General features: G+C 47.0%; 1 protein-coding gene across 2 annotated transcripts in view; it reads left to right on the forward strand.

Annotated features, from left to right (window-relative positions):
• Positions 1–1,696: 1,696 nt before the first annotated feature.
• Positions 1,697–19,326, forward strand: part of ECHDC1 (ethylmalonyl-CoA decarboxylase 1) — a 49,862-nt gene continuing 32,232 nt past the window's right edge. The window contains exon 1 of one of the 2 annotated variants that reach the window (XM_024202871.1): positions 1,697–1,771. The gene's annotated coding sequence lies outside the window, so the exon portion shown is untranslated. Of the gene's footprint in view, positions 1,829–19,326 lie in introns of both variants that reach the window. The other variant, XM_024202873.2, reaches the window with a different exon arrangement.

The raw sequence follows: 19,326 nt of genomic DNA on the forward strand, positions 1-19,326 counted from the left end.
GTATTCATATCCTCAAATACCATAAATGACAACAAATTCCCCTCTCCCGCCGCAATTCCCCATAAAAATCAAAGCAACACATTTCCTTGGTTACAGTACATTCATTTCCATAACTACCCCCCTGCTTTCACAGAAGGAGCACAATACATCCCTGACCCTGTTTCCTTGACCACTTGAGACATTTTCCAGAGGCACCCTCTCTGGGTGTCCAAAAAGTCTCTCCGCTCCACCATCTGCTCCCATCCAGCTTCCATGGCCTCTGCCACCAGCTTCCCTTAGATCTTCCAAAAGATTCCCCTGACGTTCTGCAACAACTCAGGATAAAGTTAAACTGCTCCTTTCTCTTGTCCAAGCAGCCAGTGAAAGGCTTCATAAATCAGGGAAGCAGAAAGTAAGCTGGGTCTCCCAGACTGACCGGAGGAATCATAACTCCATTAACAGCCATAGGAGTCTGGGGAGCACACACTCCCTTGCTCATCAAGCAAACAGGTGTGAATTTCTAAATATCCTGACATTAGGATTGCCAACTTTCTACTCACACAAAACCGAACAGCCTTGCCCCGCCTCTCCTCTGAGGCCCCCACCCTTGCCCTGCCCCTCCTCCAAGGCCCCACCCCCGCTCACTCCATCCCTCCTCCCTTTGCTGCTCACTCTCCCCACCCTCACTCAGTCGCTCATTTTCACTGGACTGGGGAGGGCTCCAGCTGCGGGTGCAGGCTCGGGGGTGGAGCTGGGGATGAGGGATTTGGGGTGGAGGAGGGGATCCTGGGCTGGGGCAGGGGTGGGAGGGGATATGAGGGCTCTGGCTGGGGGTGCAGACTCTGGGGTGGGGCTGGGGTTGAGGGGTTTGGGGTGTAGGGGGGGTGCTCTGGACTGGGACCGAGGGGTTCGGAGGGCAGGAGGGGGATCAGGGCTGAGGCAGGGGGTTGAGGTGTGTGTGGGGGGGGGATGAGGGCTCTGGCTGGGGGTGCTGGGCTCTGGGGTGGGGCCGGGGATAATGGGTTTGGGATGCAGGAGTGGGCATCCTGAGACTGAGGGGTTTGGAGGGTGGGAAGGGGATCAGGGCTGGGGCAAGAGGTTGGGGTGGAGGGGCAGGGATGAGGGCTCTGGCTGGGGGTGCTGGCTCTGGGGATGTGGAGTTTGAGGTGCAAAAAGGTGCTCTGGGCTCGGACTGAGGGGTTCATACTTTGACAAACTTACCTTTGGTCCTGACAAAATACTGCAAGCATATACCCTGCACACAATTCAGTGGGCGAGGGTAACATCACTGATGGAGAGTGGGTGTCCCATATGTCCCAGGCATATTCTCACTAAGCAATTAGGGCTTTGAAAATATGTCTCATTTGGGGCAATCTGGTCTATCCCAAAGGGAAAATTATTGCTCTCCAGAAGTAGTGTGATGAGCCCCACAGATAAGCTCTCTCTGGCAGGGATGGTTTAGCAGCATGCACGGAGGAGCAGGATGAGCAAGCAGAGGCAGGGTGATCAGCCCAAGGCTCCCTGTAGCTGGGTGGCAGCATTTTAACACCTCTCCACTCCAGATCATGAGTGGGTCACAGCCTCCCGCCCTGCGGCACTGACACCCTGCCTTAGCCCCAGCCCTAGTCACTGTGCCATACACAACATCAGCAGAGTCCCAGCTCCTCTCTGCTGACCTGACTGGGCCCTTTTACACACGGTGTTGGTTTCCGGAGGGGCCTCTTTCCCCGCAGCACGTTGTGCTGCTTGTCCTGGAGCTGGAGCAGCAACTTGCTGCAGGGAGCAGAACCAGGTCAGTGACTCGCTGGGCTGGAGCTAATGAGCTAATGCACCCTCTGTTAACCCAGGGGTAAGGAATCTCAGCTCCCCCCCCCCTCCTGTGGGGTGGCTCCTCTCCTTACTTCCCCCAATCTCTCTCCTCTGCCCCATGATTATTAATTAACCCTGGGATTGTATCAGGGGGGTAGCCGTGTTAGTCTGTATCTACAAAAACAACAAGGAGTCTGGTGGCACCTTAAAGACTAACAGATTTATTTGGGCATAAGCTTCGGATGCATCCGAAGAAGTGAGGTTTTTACCCACGAAAGCTTATGCCCAAATAAATCTGTTAGTCTTTAAGGTGCCACCAGACTCCTTGTTTTTTTCCTGGGATTGTAGGTTCTCATCTGTCCCACCCTATCCCTGATATTAACCCTCTCCAGGCTGGCGTCTCTTTTCCTCCCCCAGTGTGAACCCCGGGAATTTGGGTTCTCCTCTCTGTCTCGCTCCCCCTTGCTCCAACGTAAAATTAGTACCTGTTTGGTTCTCATCTCCTCCTCCCCAACCCCCCTCGTATCATATTGTCCCCCCAAATTGTAAGTCCTTGATGTTGCTATTTAACTCCCACCCAGATAATACTGGTCAGTTTGCTTTCTCTTTCCCCTCTTTGGCCATATTCATATATATATTTCCCCGTGGAGTTTTAGAAGGTACTTTAGTTTGTTTTTCCTGCCTTTGATAATTAAAAAGGCAATTGTAAACGGTGATACAAAATGTGGGGGTGGGTTGATTGATTGTTTTGGTGGTGGGTTTTTGTTTGTTTTGCCAAGCTGTTTGGAAGACTGTTGTAAAAGTGTATAGAAATCTGACACGTGATTTGATAGTGAAATGGGAATGTGCAATATTCACAGAAAATTAGGCACTTACAGGCACCATTTAAAAAAAATCAAATCCATTATTTTGCTTCAAATAAATCTGTGATTATTCTAAGACTTGCCACAAATCTCTTTGTTTGTTTCTCTTCTTCCATCTTTACAAACTGCAGGTTAAAATGGAGCTAGGGTAGTAAATATCTCTTCATTACTTAAGAGAGAAAAATCCTTAAGAGCAGCTCTAGTTTTCACAGAAAGTGAATATTACCTGAATAAATTCAAAGCTAAGGTTCCACTTCTAATCAAACACTAGAAATATATGCAAATACAGAGTCAGGGTCACCTGGACAATCTTAAACCTTCCTAGTGTTAGGATGGGGTTTTAATCTTAGTTGCTGGAGTGGATCAAATGCTGTGAATTTTGAAATGCTAGTGACCTTTCCTTGGTTCTCCCTGCTCCAGGGGATTCTCTGGTATGAAGCTGTCTGTAGCCTCATGAGGCTGCTTGTTTTCTGTCTGCATGTTACTTAATAGTGTTCAGACCCTGTTCCTTTTTAATGCTAAGCTCTGTTGATTATTAACACCATGTTTAGGAGCTCTTGCCATTGTGGCAAGAGCTGAATTGCTACTTCACATACACATTAAATGCAAAATAGCAATCTTTTGAAGAAGGAGGGTTTGATAAGGATTTTAAGGTGTTTGCAGACTGTAGACATTTCAAATCCACTTAGAAGGTGAGGAGCTCTGGGGTACAATGAAGTGAGTTTTAGCCCATGAAAGCTTATGCTCAAATTTGTCTCTAAGGTGTCACAAGTACTCCTGGTTCTTTTTGCTGATACAGACTAACACGGCTACCACTCTGAAACCTGGTATAATACAAGTGTATCTAGGATACTTAAGTGTAATCTCACCTCACTGTGCATCTGGCATGTGAGCTATTAAATTTTTGTTAGAGACTTGTAGTTCTAGATATAGCAGCTACATGTCTATACTAAGTGTCATAACACTTGAAGAAGAGCTCTGTGTAGCTCAAAAGATTGTCTTTTTCATCAACAGAAGTTGGTCCAATGAAATATATGACCTCACCCACCTTGTCTCTCTAATATTCTGGGAACAACACTGCAAATAACAACGCTTTTACATTTGATACTATGTGGGGGAATTGTCCTGAATTATTGTCTGGAATCCAGTAACTTTCGGTGAAGAGTTGTAAAACCTGTCACTTTTTCAGAAATGTGTGTTGTGTTAACAAAGGCAGGAACAGTTTGGTGTGTCTTAAATAGGCAGGTGCATTTAGGATTAAAGGGATACTGGTGTCTGGAAAATTACACTTCTGTCTGAAAAGCTGTACCTACTATTGTTATAGAACCTCTGAGATTAGTTGGGGATTGGTCCTGCTTTGAGCAAGGGGTTGGACTAGATGACCTCCTGAGGTCCCTTCCAACCCTGATATTCTATGATTCCTAGAACAGAGCCTGGAGGAAATACTTATTTTTCTCTGGTTTTTAAATTTGTATACTTTCTGCAATTTGGCAGCGTCATTTTTGCAGATGATCAGTTGCATCACTGTCCTGCATGGCCTGTCAGTGGCTCAAGTGTATACTCTGCAGGAGGGTAGCAAAAGAGAAATTGAAGAGGCAGTAGACAGGCGTGTGAACAGACAGACATGTGGGAAGGAAGGATAGTCCAGTGGTTAGGGCACTAGCCTAGTACTTGGATTCAGTTCTCTGCTGTGCCACAAACTTCTGGTGTGACCTTGAGAACTGCAGCACAGAAAGACTGTGACTTGCTCATCTGTAAAATAGAGATAATAGTACTTCCTTACCTCACAAGGAAGGATAAATCCCTTGTGAAGATAAAATGTGAGGCACTCAGGTAACTTGGGGTATGTCTACACTACGAGAGTAGTTCGATTTTAGTTAAATCGAATATGTGCAATCGATATTAGAAAGTCGAACGTGTGTGTCCACACTAAGGACAGTAATTCGACTTTGTCAGTCCACACTACCAGGGAAAGCGTCGACATTGGAAGCAGTGCACTGTGGGCAGCTATCCCACAGTTCCCGCAGTCCCCGCTGCCCATTGGAATTCTGGGTCGAGCCCCCAATGCCTTCTGGGGGAAAAAAATGTCTCGAGGGTGCTTTTGGGTAACTGTCGTCATCCAGTCGTCACTCCCGCCCTCCCTCCCTCCTTAAAAGCGCCGGCGGGAAATCAGTTCGCGCACTTTTCTGGTCAGTGACAGCGCGGACGCCACAGCACCGCGAGCATGGAGCCCGCTGCGACCATCGCTGCAGTTGTGGCCGTTGTCAACGCCTCGCAGCTCATCATCCACCTTTCACAGAGGCAGATAGAGAGAAATCAGGCGAGGAGGCTATGGCAGCGGAGTGAGGACCTGAACTCCGAGAGTAGCACACGCCTGTCAGAAACCACGAGCCTCAGCGCCCAGGACATCACGGTGGCAATGGGTCATGTGGATTTTGTTGAACGGCGATTCTGGGCCCGGGAAACAAGCACGGACTGGTGGGACCGCATAGTGCTTCAGGTCTGGGATGAATCGCAGTGGCTGCGAAACTTTCGCATGCGGAAGGGGACTTTCCTCGAACTTTGTGAGTTGCTGTCCCCTGCCCTGAAGCGCAAGGACACCCGCATGCGAGCAGCCCTGACTGTCCAGAAGCGAGTGGCCATAGCCCTCTGGAAGCTTGCAACGCCGGACAGCTACCGGTCAGTCGCGAACCACTTTGGCGTGGGCAAATCTACCGTGGGGGTTGTTGTCCTGCAAGTAGCCAAGGCAATCGTGAAGGTACTGCTGTCAAAGGTAGTGACCCTGGGAAACGCGCAGGCCATCATAGATGGCTTCGCTGCGATGGGATTCCCAAACTGCGGTGGGGCTATCGATGGGACTCACATCCCTATCCTGGGACCGGGCCACCAGGCCAGCCAGTACATCAACAGAAAGGGGTACTTTTCAATGGTGCTGCAAGCACTGGTGGACCACAGGGGACGTTTTACCAACATCAACGTCGGATGGCCGGGCAAGGTTCATGACGCTCGGGTTTTCAGGAACTCTGGTCTGTTTAGACGGCTGCAGGAAGGTATTTACTTCCCGGACCACAAGATAACTGTTGGGGATGTGGAGATGCCTACAGTGATCCTCGGGGACCCAGCCTACCCGCTAATGCCCTGGCTCATGAAGCCCTATACTGGCGCCCTGGACAGTGAAAAAGAACTCTTCAACTACCGGCTGAGCAAGTGCAGAATGGTGGTGGAGTGTGCTTTTGGCCGTCTCAAGGGGAGATGGAGAAGCTTACTGACTCGCTGTGATCTCAGCGAAACCAATATCCCCATCGTTATAGCAGCTTGCTGCGTGCTCCACAATCTCTGTGAGAGCAAGGGGGGAGACCTTTATGGCGGGGTGGGAGGTTGAGGCAAATAGCCTGGCTGCTGATTACGCCCAGCCAGACAGCCGAGCGATTAGAAGATCCCAGCAGGACGCGCTGTACATCCGGGAGGCTTTGAAAGCCAGTTTCAAGACTGAGCAGGGTACCCAGTGACTTTTAAGTTTGTGGACACAGAAGCTGAACTTGCCCCCGTTTCTTTACCCAGTTACCCCCTTCACCCCCTTCCCAAAAAATAAAATCTGTTCTGTTTTGCTAATGAACACCGTTGTCTTCATTACTGTTTTCGCGGGAATGTTTTAAACCTGGGTTTAGTGTTGTGATGCCAATGATGCTTCTAAACTGCCCTCCCCCGCCACAAAGTCACAGAGCAACCCCCCCCCCCCACAGAACATGAAAGCCACCTCCCAGACTGACCAGGGTAACTAGTCACTGCACTGTGTATGTGCCCTGCTGCTGGGCCTGCCCCCTGCTAAAGGTGACTGTCCTGTCTAATTACCAAGCCCCTTCCCCCCCCCTTCAGACAGACTCTCCTCCAAAAGAAGAGGATGGAAACAGTAATGAACAGAAACGTATTTTTTATTAACAACCACACATGGAACGGGGGGGTGAAACTTGGACGGGGTCTTGTGTGAGGCGGGTAGGAAAGGACTTTTCAGATTTTGGGGAATGAGAGCCTTCTAGTGCTATAGCAGTCCGCTGGGGTGGAGTGAAAGTTTTCACAGCCCCTGCCGCCCCTCCGTGTTTGGACTTTGGGTGAGGGGGGTATGGGACTTGGTGGCGGGGCAGGGCGGTTAGAGAGAGACTGCAGCGGGGCTCTCTCCTCCTGCCTCCGGTCCTGCAGAACATCCACAAGGCGGCGGAGCGTGTCCGTTTGCTCCCTCATTAGTCCAAGCAGCGTTTGAGTCGCCTGCTGGTCCTCCTGTCGCCACCTCTCCTCCCGTTCCATGTTTGCCCGGTGCATTTGGGACAAGTTCTCCCTCCACTGTGTCTGCTGGGCTGCCTGTGCTCGGGAGCATCCCATTAGTTCAGCAAACATGTCTTCCCGTGTCCTCTTCTTCCTCCTCCTAATGTGCGCTAGCCTCTGGGCAGATGTGGCTGTGGGAATTTGAAAAAGGGAGTGAATTCCTGAGACAGATCAATGTATCTGTGAACAGAGAACATAGTCTTTCTCTGTGAACAAGACCATGCAGAGCACCTATCACATGCGCACTGAGGACAAGGTCGAATTTTCGGCCCTCGCCTACAGTGCCTGCGGTCTTGCTGTGGTGAGCTGAGGAGCGGGGCAGGACACCGGACTTTGTCTAGCTGGCAAACATGGTAAGCCGTAGACTTGTGGCTGCTTAAAACTTTAAGAGTGGCACTGGCCTCCTTTCACATAGAAAGCAATGCGAGTCTCTGCTGGCAGCAATCCTGCAAGCATGAACTCTGCCCCTGTCCCAGCCCCTCGCGGCTGTAAACCGCGTGGCTGTAAACCGGCGGTTGCAGTTCTGTAAAGGAACGGGCAAGCAGTCCCAATACTAACTTTCCCCTACCTAATTCAAAGCAGGGAATCATGGCAGACATCACCCTCCTGAGGGTCTCGGAGAGCCAGAAGGAGAGGATACTCCGGGACAGCCTGCAGAAACCGGGGCCATTTGCTGCTATGCTGTGCAAGGCCATGATCCCCGAATATCTGCTGGCGTTGTGGCAGGGAAACGTTTCTTACCACGGGGGGCCTAATAAGCTCTCCCTGCCAAAGAACCTGATAATTAGGCTGGAAAGACACCTGCAGGAGGCCTATGAGGAGTTCTCCCCGGAGGATCTCGCCTCTATCCCCGGACACATCGACCAGTTTTTGGGTTAGGTGCCCTTGGAGGGACAAAAGAGTGGAGCGTCTTGGGCAGTGTAATCATGAAGCGGACATTGTTGAATTTTCTTAAAATGGTTCAGACTATACATTGAAGCGGCCAAAGACACAATAATCATGATACCCTTTGTTCAGATTCCCGTTTTGTTGCACTTTCCTGTTTACATGTTTAGAAGCACTTTACCCATTGTTAATATTTTAAATCTTCCTGTTCTGTTATAAATAAAAGTTTACATACTTGAAAGCACTTTAGCTATTGTTAATATTTAAAATATGCAAGTTCTGTTATAAATAAATGTTAAGATATTTAAAACACTTACTGCTTGATCCTTACCCCAGACACAGATTCAGGGGAACGGCGGGGGACGGTTGGCAGGGGATCTCTGTGAGGGTGATGAAGAGCTCCTGGCTGTCGGGGAAATCAGCGTGGTAAGCGCTGTCGACTGCATCGTCCTCTTCATCTCCTTCCTCATCTTCCCCGTCAGCTAACATGTCGGAGGAACCGGCCGCGGACAATATCCCATCCTCAGAGTCCACGGTCAGTGGTGGGGTAGTGGTGGCGGCCGCACCTAGGATAGAATGCAGTGCCTCGTAGAAACGGGATGTGTGGGGCTGGGATCCGGAGCGTCCGTTTGCCTCTTTGGTCTTCTGGTAGCCTTGTCTCAGCTCCTTGATTTTCACGCGGCACTGCGTTGCATCCCGGCTGTATCCTCTCTCTGCCATGGCTTTAGAGATCTTCTCGTAGATCTTTGCATTCCGTCTTTTGGAGCACAGCTCGGCAAGCACGGACTCATCTCCCCACACAGCGATGAGATCCAAGACTTCCCGATCAGTCCATGCTGGGGCCCTCTTTCTAGTCTGGGATTGCACGGCCATCTCTGCTGGAGAGCTCTGCATCGTTGCCACTGCTGCTGAGCTCGCCACGGTGTCCAAACAGAAACTGCGATTCAAACTGCCCAGACAGGAAAAGGAATTCAAATTTTCCCGGAGTGTGGCTGGTCAGAGCATCCGAGCTCGGACTGCTGTCCAGAGCGTCAACAGAGTGGTGCACTGTGGGATAGCTCCCGGAGCTATTAGCGTCGATTTCCATCCACACCTAGCCTAATTCGACATGGCCATGTCGAATTTAGCGCTACTCCCCTCGTTGGGGAGGATTACAGAAATCGATTTAAAGAGAGCTCTATGTCGAACTAAATGGCCTCGTGGTGTGGACGGGTGCAGGGTTAAGTCGATGTAACGGCGCTAAAGTCGACATAAACGCCTAGTGTAGACCAGGCCTTGGTGATATAAGTATCTAAGATAGAAAGGGAAGGTGGGATACACGTGACTGAATTTGGTGTTACTTTTGAGCCCACCCCAAAGACTCCTGTAAACATGCCTAAAGATTAAACAGAATGCTCTAACTTTTTTTTTTTAATTAAATGGTGTTCTGTCACAAGACTGAATCTTTTAAAAAAAAATTAGTCAATTAAAAAAAATCATGTTGACTAAATCCTTTAAATATAAAATAGTACCCAAGCAGTCCGTCAACAAGACATAAGCTCACTTCTTAATTTTCAGAGTCACTGGTGTGGTTCTGAACATTGTGAAAGCAACCCATCAAATTTTCCCCCAAGATCAGCTAATACTATGTGCTGGGATGGTGAAATATTTTGGATTTTAAGCTTTTGATAATATTGTATCTATTTTAAACAGTCAGAAAGAAAGTCTTTCTTTCTCTGTGTCAATATGCCTTGTTTTAACTGTTTCCTTTAGGCCCTGATCCTATATGCTGTTCTATGCAGATGTACTCCTGCATCCATGAGGGGTCCAGTTTGCAAGATCAGCCTTATCTGCTAAAATCAGGGACTTTCTCTATATTTCACTTTGTATAGCATCTTGCTGGACCTTAAGGAATAATAATAATAAACATATGATTCTCTTGCATTCTGTATTTCCATAGCTTCTACTGTTATATTTTACTCTGAATTTTGAAATACCAGGCTAACATTTGTGGATTTGGTGAAACTACAAGGTTCTCTTGAGATTTTAAGTTTAATATTTATAACTTTAGCTCCATCAATGATGAAGCCTTTTGTCTAGAAAATTCCTTACATTTTTGAATAATGTCTATGACATTTGATATTGATTTTTGGTTTCTAAAAGATATATTTATTGGTCTAGACATCTCGGCATTATTAACATGATGCTCATAGAATAAGTTCGTCAATTATGGTACAGATAATAGTGGAGTGTAGCATACCCTGTAGCATACCCTATACTTCCACTAACAGTCCTAGTAAATCTCATGTACTTATGTGGCCCCCACCATTCTGAGCACCTCACAATCTTTAATGTAGTTGTCCCCGTTTTACATATGGGGCGGCTGAGGCACAGCAAGTCTTAGTGACTTTGTTTACAGTCAGTGGTGGAGCAGGAATTGAACCTGGGTCTCTCAAGTCCTATTGGGCCATTTTATCTTCTTGGCCAGTTTGTTCTGTATAGTCATGTTATAATCCGAGAATTTAGCAATTTTACTTGATTGGTTTAACAGAGAATATTTATAATTAAAAAATCCAAACAGCATTTGTTATATTTACTCCACTCTGTTGTACTCTTACCATAAACAACCTGCAAAAATCAATTCCAGCCATTCCATTGGCTGCAAGTGCTCCACGCTGACTGAAATTTTGCTTTTTGTTTGTTAGAGATCAACAAAAATGCCTTTGGTATGGAAGAACTAAATGCTTAAATTCCGAGCTTGTCCTACGTGGTCTCTCAAGTCCTATTGTCCTAAGTGGTTATCTTTCTCAGATTGAGCTGTTAAAAAATCTCTCTTTTCATTGAATTAAAATAATGTTTTACAGTGACCAGTATTATGGAGGATGGTGAAAAATAATTCCATGATAATACCTTGTTTTGTATGAGTCATTAATCATGACTCATGATCAGCAAGCAATGATGTCCAATTTGTTTTCTAATCCTTCACTTGCTGATGCTCTTTATTGCATTAGCAATAATAGTAAAAAAGCCTGTTAATGCATACAGCCACACACAATTTAAATTGTCAGATTTTTTTCTGGAATAAAATTTCCATAGCTTGAGTCTATTTTGCTCTTAACTTATTTTTAACAGGCAAAATTTAAGAAATATCAAACGTGATCATACAGGTATAATTTGGCAGTGAGTTAAACTAATAAAAAGAGGTTTGTGTCTTTTGTGTATGCTTTGGAGGCAGTCACTGACTGCACTGACAGTTAAATGTAGTGTATTGTTTTTTGTGGTGACTGCGGAAATTTTGAGTCTGTGAAAGTGGGGGACTAATAGCACTGCAGTAAGTCAAGCATAATAAAGGAAAGCACAGCGCAAGTTATCCCACACAGCTCTGCTAACACACCTGGATCATCCCTGCTTCTCTAGTCTGTCCTCTCTTGAGCCGAGACTAGTAGCTGTGCAGTAGCTTTTATTATGTGGTAGCATGTCCAGTATAGACTATAAAGGGTCAGAAGATTGAGATTATCAACCTGTTTTCATCTGTGAACTCAGGTTGCCATAATGAAAAACTAGTGAATTAGTCCACTTTGTCATTTGTTATGTATTCTTCTTCTTCTTCTTTGTCTTATGGTAGTCCTGAAAGGCCTATTATGCTAGGTGCTGTGCAAACAGAAAACAGAAGATCTATCAAAAAGACCAGACAGAGAAGCAATTTTAATTAAAAAAGAAAAACAAAAAAAACCCAGCTTTGGAAATCTGTTAAGTCTATACTTGGGAGCAGAAAAACAATTTAAACAATTCTAAAAGGTGATTGTTGAAATGTCATGGGCAGAAGGAGGTGTGTGATTAAATAGAGTTTGGAGTTATAAACAGTATAAAAGATTGATCTCAGAAGAACAAGTACAAATTAATTCATCACCAACTTGGTAGCTTTTTTTAAAAACAGTCTCTCTCTCGTATTCTAATGTAAGATGGAAATAGTCTGTCATGGATGAAGATAACACCTTATACTTAGCAAGTAGTTCTGTCTTTGGAGGTATTTTAGGAGAAGCTTTCCATAGCTATCCCTGTAAAAATGAACCCTTTCCCTGCTGCTGTGAGTGTCATTACAGAATATATATACGTGTGCGCGTGCACACACACAAACCTTTTTTTATTTATTTGGGGTAGAAGGTGAAAACACAAGATTTATGGCCTCAATAATGGTTAGTAGTCTTACAGCTATTTACAATCTACCATGAAAAGTCAGAAATCGACCGAGAGCTCACAGGTGAACAGGTGTTGGCCACTCAGTAAAGGGTGACATTGCTGTCTGCAAAACATAAAATCTTCATCGACATAGTTTGCAGATGACAGAAAAATTGGGGGAAAAAAAGTGGTAAATAATGAAGAGGACAGCTCGCTGATACAGGGCAATCTGGATTGCTTAGTAAACTCGTCACAAGCAAACAATATGCATTTTAAAATAGTTAAACGTAGATGTACATATCTAGGAACAAACAATGCAGGCCATATTTACAGGATTGGGGGGCTCTATCCTGGGAAGCAGTGACTCTGAAAAAGTTTTGGGAGTCATGGTAGATAATCAGCTGAACATAAGATCGCAATATGACCTTGTTGCTAAAAGAGCTAATGCGATCCTGGGATGCATAAACAGGATATTCTCGAGTAGGGATAGAGAGGTTATTTTACCTATGCATTTGACATTGGTGTGACATCTGTCGGAGCAGGATTTTATATTTGTACTATAAGAATTAATGTATGATTTGATCATCCTGCCAGCCACCCTTTTTGAATAACAGAAAGGAATGACCCTCTGGGATATTGGTAGACATGCATCTGACAGACTGCCAGAGTCTATACTGATGTTAAGGCAGGGACAGACCAGAACAATCCTTATGACTGATTATGGTCACTCTTGTTTTAAGATAAGTTATAATGTCTACTGTGGTTTCCTATATGTATTATAAATTAGGCACTGTAGTTAAATATACATTTCTTTGTTTTAAGGTTTAATAAGTAAGAGACAGGATCTTGTATTGTGTCTATGTTGAGGAGATTAGAGGAATGTTGAAGGCCTGGGCCACAATGTGAACTGTTTTGATTACAAGATTTAGTAAGGTGTAATTTACAATGCCTTTCTTGCTCAACATAAAAACCGCTGTATACCTTTGAAGGTCTGTGTAAAAGACTGTTTGTGTGAATGAGGAATGCATCCATCAGGAAAAGATAAGGTGTGAAGGCCATTGTTAAAGTCAGATGGTCAAGGAAGGAGGAGTGAAGAAACTTAAGGACACCAGAGAACCATCAACACGCATCCATAAGTGAGGAAGGGCAGATTGACGACGCTGAGGTGGAGGCTGGCACCTCTAAAGACAAGACAATTGATTAAATCAAAACCAGGACAGGATAAAAATAAAAAAAAAAAAAAAGGATGACCCTCTCGGAGGTGTTTTGGAATGTTAACATCAAAAGATAACACCAATTAAGGAGTAACCGATCACAAATCCTAGACTTCAACAGAGAAAAAAGACTATAAGAACAGGGTGCTTGGTCATGTGACTTTGGGTTCATTTTGCCACAACTCCAGGAGCATCGGATCATGACCGACAGAGCCTGGCTCCCCTCTGCGACCAATCTGGCTGGCCACTAGATTGATCCAGACTCTGGACTGGTAACTATAAACATTAACTGGCAGGACTGTGTGCATGGTGGGTGTGTGTGACTGAAAAGCATATGCTAACTGCTGTATTCTCAATAAATGTGGCATGCTGCCTTCTCCCCTATAAAAGATCCCGTGTGCTTTGTTTAAGCATAACACATCTGCTGGAATATGGTGTTCAGTTCTGGTGCTCACAATTCAAGAAGGATGTTGATATACTGGAGAGGGTTCAGGGAAGAGGCACGAGAATGATTAAAGGATTATAAAACATGCCTTATGGTGATAAATTTAAGAAGATCAATCTATTTAGCTTAAAAAAGAGAAGGTTAAGGGGTGACTTGATTACAGTCTATAAATATCTACATGGGGAACAAATATTTAATAATGAGCTCTTCAGTCTAGCAGAGAAAGGTATAATACAATCCAGTGGCTGGAAGTTGAAGCTAGACAAATTCAGACAGGAAACAAAGTGTAAATTTATAATGGTGATTCCAATTAATCATGGGAACAATTTACCAACGGTGGTGATGGATTCTCCATCAATGGCAATTTTAAAATCAAGATGGGATGTTTTTCTAAAAGATCTGCTCTAAGAATGATTTTGGGGACGTTCTATGACCTGTGTTATACAGGTCAGACTAGATCAGGATTTCTCAACCCATGGGTCAGGACCCAAAATTGGGATGCCAAAATGTTTCAAAGGGTCACGTGACAGCAGGTCCATAACCAGGGTAGGGCAGTGGGCGCAAAGCTGGTGGGGTGAGAGAGAATGCCCCAAAAAATGCAATTGAGGTAGAGCCCTGCAGCGGGTATGGTACTGCCACCCTTACTTCTGTGCTACTGCTGGCAGTGGTGGTGCTGCTGGGGCGGTCATGTTTGTGGCGCAGGAGGACTAATTTTTTAATCCCACTCCTGTCCCACCCATGCAATACCCACCCCCACCCGCTCCCGCATTGTGTGTTGAATTTTTATCCCACTGCCATAATAGCGGGAGCGGGATAAAAATTCAACAAACAATGAGGGAGCAGGTGGGAGTGGGTCTTGCGGGGCGGGAGCAGGATTGAAACAATAGTCCCTTGCAGGGCTCTAGTAGGGGGCGCAAATATGCTTGCTCGCCGTGGGCGCTAAAATGCCTAGTTATAGCTCTTCATGGCAGCTCTCGTGGCTCCTGTCTTACAGGGTGGGCTGGGCTCGCCTTCCTACTCCAGGCACTGCAATCTCTGTGGTCCCACTGCTACTCAGGCTTGGCCCAGCCATCATGATGCCGGTAGTCTGGGTAGGCCAAATTTAAGTGTGGGGCAGTGCAACCCCATGAGCCAGGTCGCAATTCCACTCTCACAAATTTGGTCCAGTGAGGGGGAGTGGGGCCAAACCTGAGTGGTGCTGCAACCCTGGAGGTTGCAATGCCTAGAATGGAGAGTCGAGCCCAGCCACACCCACAGCATAGGAGCTGCAGAAACCACCACTGTGGGGTGAGTGCTGGGCAGGACCCCCGCCCCCCAGATGCAGGACCTGACTGAAACTGCCCCAGGGTCTGCACCCCCAGACTATTTACTGGGTCACAACAGGTCATAAACATTTACAAATGAGCCCAAAAAGGTAGAGAACCACTGGATTAGATGATCACAATGGTCCCTTCTGACATTGGAAGTTTTGAATCTATGAAAGACAAACATGCCAGTAGCAGCATTGTTCACCCTTCACTCTTTTTATTTAGGTTCTAAACAATGTGTGCATATGCATATATAATTATTAATTTGCTCTATTTTTAACAAACACATGACTTAAAAGCCAACTATCAAAAATTCTCTCTATTATGAATAAATTTTGGTTCGGGTTCAGATCAGAGCTGCTTTCCAGAAAGAACCCTTAGGATTGACAAAAAGTTCCTTTGGCTTTTTGTCCTAGTCGGACAACAGAAACATTGCAGCACGTCTCTCGGTGGTCTTTCTTAGGGTATGTCTTCACTACGGATTAATCCAAATTTATATAATTCGAATTTTGGAAACAGATTGTATAAAGTCGAATGTATCCGGCCACACTAAGCACATTAATTCGGCGGTGTGCGTCCATGTACCGAGGCTAGCGTCGATTTCCGGAGCGTTGCACTGTGGGTAGCTATCCCATAGCTATCCCATAGTTCCCGCAGTCTCCTCCGCCCATTGGAATTCTGGGTTGAGATCCCAATGCCTGATGGGGCCAAAAACATTGTCGCGGGTGGTTCTGGGTACATCCTCCCCCCTCTCCAGGGAAGCAACGACAGACAACCGTTTCGCGCCTTTTTCCTGGGGAACAGTGCAGACGCCATACCACGGCAAGCATGGAGCCCGCTCAGCTCAAGACAGCAGTCATGAACATTGTAAACACCTCACGCGTTATCGTGCAGTTTATGCTGAACCAGAATCTGCAAAACCAGGCAGCGAGGAGTAGGCTACGGCAGCGCAGCGGCGAGAGTGATGAGGACATAGACATGGAATTCTATCAAACCGCGGGCCCCGGTGCTTTGGAGATCATGCTGTTAATGAGGCAGGTTATAGCCGTGGAATGTCGATTCTGGGCCCGGGAAACAAGCACAGACTGGTGGGACCGCATAGTATTGCAGGTGTGGGACGATTCCCAGTGGCTGCGAAACTTTCGCATGCGTAAGGGCACTTTCATGGAACTTTGTGACTTGCTTTCCCCTGCCCTGAAGCGCCAGAATACCAATATGAGAGCAGCCCTCACAGTTGAGAAGCGAGTGGCGATAGCCCTGTGGAAGCTTGCAACGCCAGACAGCTACCGGTCAGTCGGGAATCAATTTGGAGTGGGCAAATCTACTGTGGGGGCTGCTGTGATGCAAGTAGCCAAAGCAATCACTGAGGTGCTGCTACGAAAGGTAGTGACTCTGGGAAATGTGCAGGTCATAGTGGATGGCTTTGCTGCAATGGGATTCCCTAACTCTGGTGGGGCGATAGATGGAACCCATATCCCTATCTTGGCACCGGAGCACCAGGGTACCCAGTACATAAACCGCAAGGGGTACTTTTCAATGGTGCTGCAAGCACTTGTGGATCACAAGGGACGTTTCACCAACATCAACGTGGGCTGGCCGGGAACGGTTCATGACGCTCGCGTCTTCAGGAACACTACTCTGTTTAAACGGCTGAGCAAGGGACTTACTTCCCGGACCAGAAAATAACCATTGGGGATGTTGAAATGCCAATAGTTATTCTTGGGGACCCAGCCTACCCCTTAATGCCATGGCTCATGAAGCCATACACAGGCAGCCTGGACAGGAGTCAGGAGCTGTTCAACTACAGGCTGAGCAAGTGCAGAATGGTGGTAGAATGTGCATTTGGCCGTTTAAAAGGTCGCTGGCGCTCGTTACTGACTCGGTCAGACCTCCGCCAAACCAATATCCCCATTGTTATTGCTGCTTGCTGTGTGCTCCACAATCTCTGTGAAAGTAAGGGGGAGACCTTTATGGCGGGGTGGGAGGCTGAGGCAAATCGCCTGGCTGCTGATTATGCGCAGCCAGACACCAGGGCAATTAGAAGATCACACCAGGAAGCGCTGTGCATCAGAGAAGTTTTGAAAACCAGTTTCATGACTGGCCAGGCTACGGTGTGAAAGTTCTGTTTGTTGAAAACCCGCCCCCTTGATTGACTCATTCCCTGTAAGCAAACCACCCTCCCCCCTTAAATCACAGCTTGCTTTTAAAGGAAATAAAGTCACTATCGTTTAAAAATCATGTATTCTTTATTAATTGATTATAAACATAGGGAGAGAACCGACAAGGTAACCCGGATGAGGTTTGGGAGGAGGATAGGAGGGAAGTAAAAGGCCACTGAAAAAATTCAATATAATGACAGCCTTTTGGTTGGGCTGTCCACTGGGGTGGAGTGGGAGGGTGCACGGAGCCTCCCCCCCCGCGTTCTTACACCGTCTGGGTGAGGAGGATATGGAACATGGTGAGGGGGGAGGGAGGTTATACAGCGGCTGCAGCGGCAGTCTGTTATCCTGCTGTCGTTCCTGAAGCTCCACCAGACGCCGGAGCATGTCCGTTTGATCACGCAGCAGCCCCAGCGTTGCAGCCTGCCACCTCTCATCTCGAGCGTCCCTCATGACCTCACGTTCACTGGCATCTTTCCTGTACTTAGATATCGTGTCCTTCCACTCATTCAAATGAGCTCTTTCATTGCGGGTGCATTCCATTATTTCCGAGAACATCTCGTCTCGCATCCTCTTTCTCTGCCGCCTTATCTGAGATAGCCTTCGGGACGGAGGAGGGAGGCTTGAAAAATTTGCAGCTGCTGGAGGGATGAAAAAAAGGAGAGAAGTTTTTAAAATGATACATTTTACAGAACAATGCTTATACTCTTTCATGGTGAACAACACTATTCACATTACATAGCACATGTGATTTCAGTACAAGGTCGCATTTTCCATCTTAATATTGAGTGCCTGTGGCTTTGGTGTTAGATCACAGACGCAGGTCCGGGCAACAGAATTCAGCTTGCATGTGGCCATGGTAAGCCATTGTCTTTCGGCTTCTGCGCCCTCCTTTCCCACATACCAAGCAAAGCCCGTTGACTGCTGCGGTTTTCCTGTTAACCTTCAGCAGCAGAAAACAAACTAAACACCCCCCCCCCATCCAATTCTCTGGGATGATCGCTTTATCCCTCCCCCCACCGCGTGGCTGGTATCAGGGAAGATCCCTGCAGAAACCAAACTAACCCCCCACTCCTCCTCCCACCATGAATTATCTGGGATGATCGCTGTACCCCTCCCCCCACCGCGTGGCTGGTATCAGGGAAGATCCCTGCTAGCCAAAGGCGAAAAGCTCAGCGCCAATTGTCCCCCTCCCCCCCGTGCTTGGCTAACTGCAGGGAAGGATTTCTTTTTAGCCACAGGCAAACAGCCCAGTAGGAATGGCCACCTCTGTCCCCTTAATTAAATTCCCGTATTTCAACCAGGTTACCATGAGCGATATCACTCTCCTGAGGATTACACAGCGAGATAAAGAACGGATGTTGCTTGAATGCCAGCAAACACTGGGACCATACGCTGCCAGGCTTTGTCATGCAATGATACCAGATTACTTGCTACTAGCATGGCGTGGTCAAGTGTCCTACCATGGAGGACGGAATAAGGCTGCACTGCCCAGAAACTTTGTGGCAAGGCTTTTGGAGTACCTCCAGGAGAGCTTCATGGAGATGTCCCTGGAGGATTTCCGCTCCATCCCCAGACACGTTAACAGACTTTTCCAGTAGCTGTACTGGCCGCGAATGCATCCCAAGTCCTCAGGGCAAATTAATCATTAAAAAACGCTTGCTTTTAAACCATGTTTTATATTTTAAAAGGTAAACTCACCTGAGGTCCCTTCCATGGGGTCATGGTCTTGGGTACTGGCTTGGGAGGGTACTTCAGTCAGGCTGAGAAAAAGATCCTGGCTTTTGGGGAGAACGGAGTGCTGTGTGCTCTCCGCAAGCTCGTCCTCCTCCTCCTCCTCTTCCCCGTCCGCAGAATCCTCAGGTGTAGCTGATGAGATTACCCCCGCCTCAGAATCCACGGTCAGAGGTGGGGTAGTGGTGGCGGCACCCCCTAGAACTGCATGCAGCTCGGCGTAGAAGCGGCATGTCTGCGGCTCTGACCCGGAGCGACCGTTTGCCTCCTTTGTTTTCTGATAGGCTTGTCTGAGCTCCTTGACTTTCACGCGGCGCTGCTCTGAGTCCCTATTGTGGCCTCTCTCCATCATGCCCTTGGAGATTTTTTCAAAAGTTTTGGCATTTCGTCTTTTCGAACGAAGTTCTGCTAGCACTGAATCCTCTCCCCATATAGCGATCAGACCCAGTACCT

Source organism: Terrapene carolina, unplaced genomic scaffold, assembly GCF_002925995.2.
Source record: "Terrapene carolina triunguis isolate 2854851 unplaced genomic scaffold, T_m_triunguis-2.0 Scaffold85, whole genome shotgun sequence".
NCBI classification, from domain to species: domain Eukaryota; kingdom Metazoa; phylum Chordata; order Testudines; family Emydidae; genus Terrapene; species Terrapene triunguis.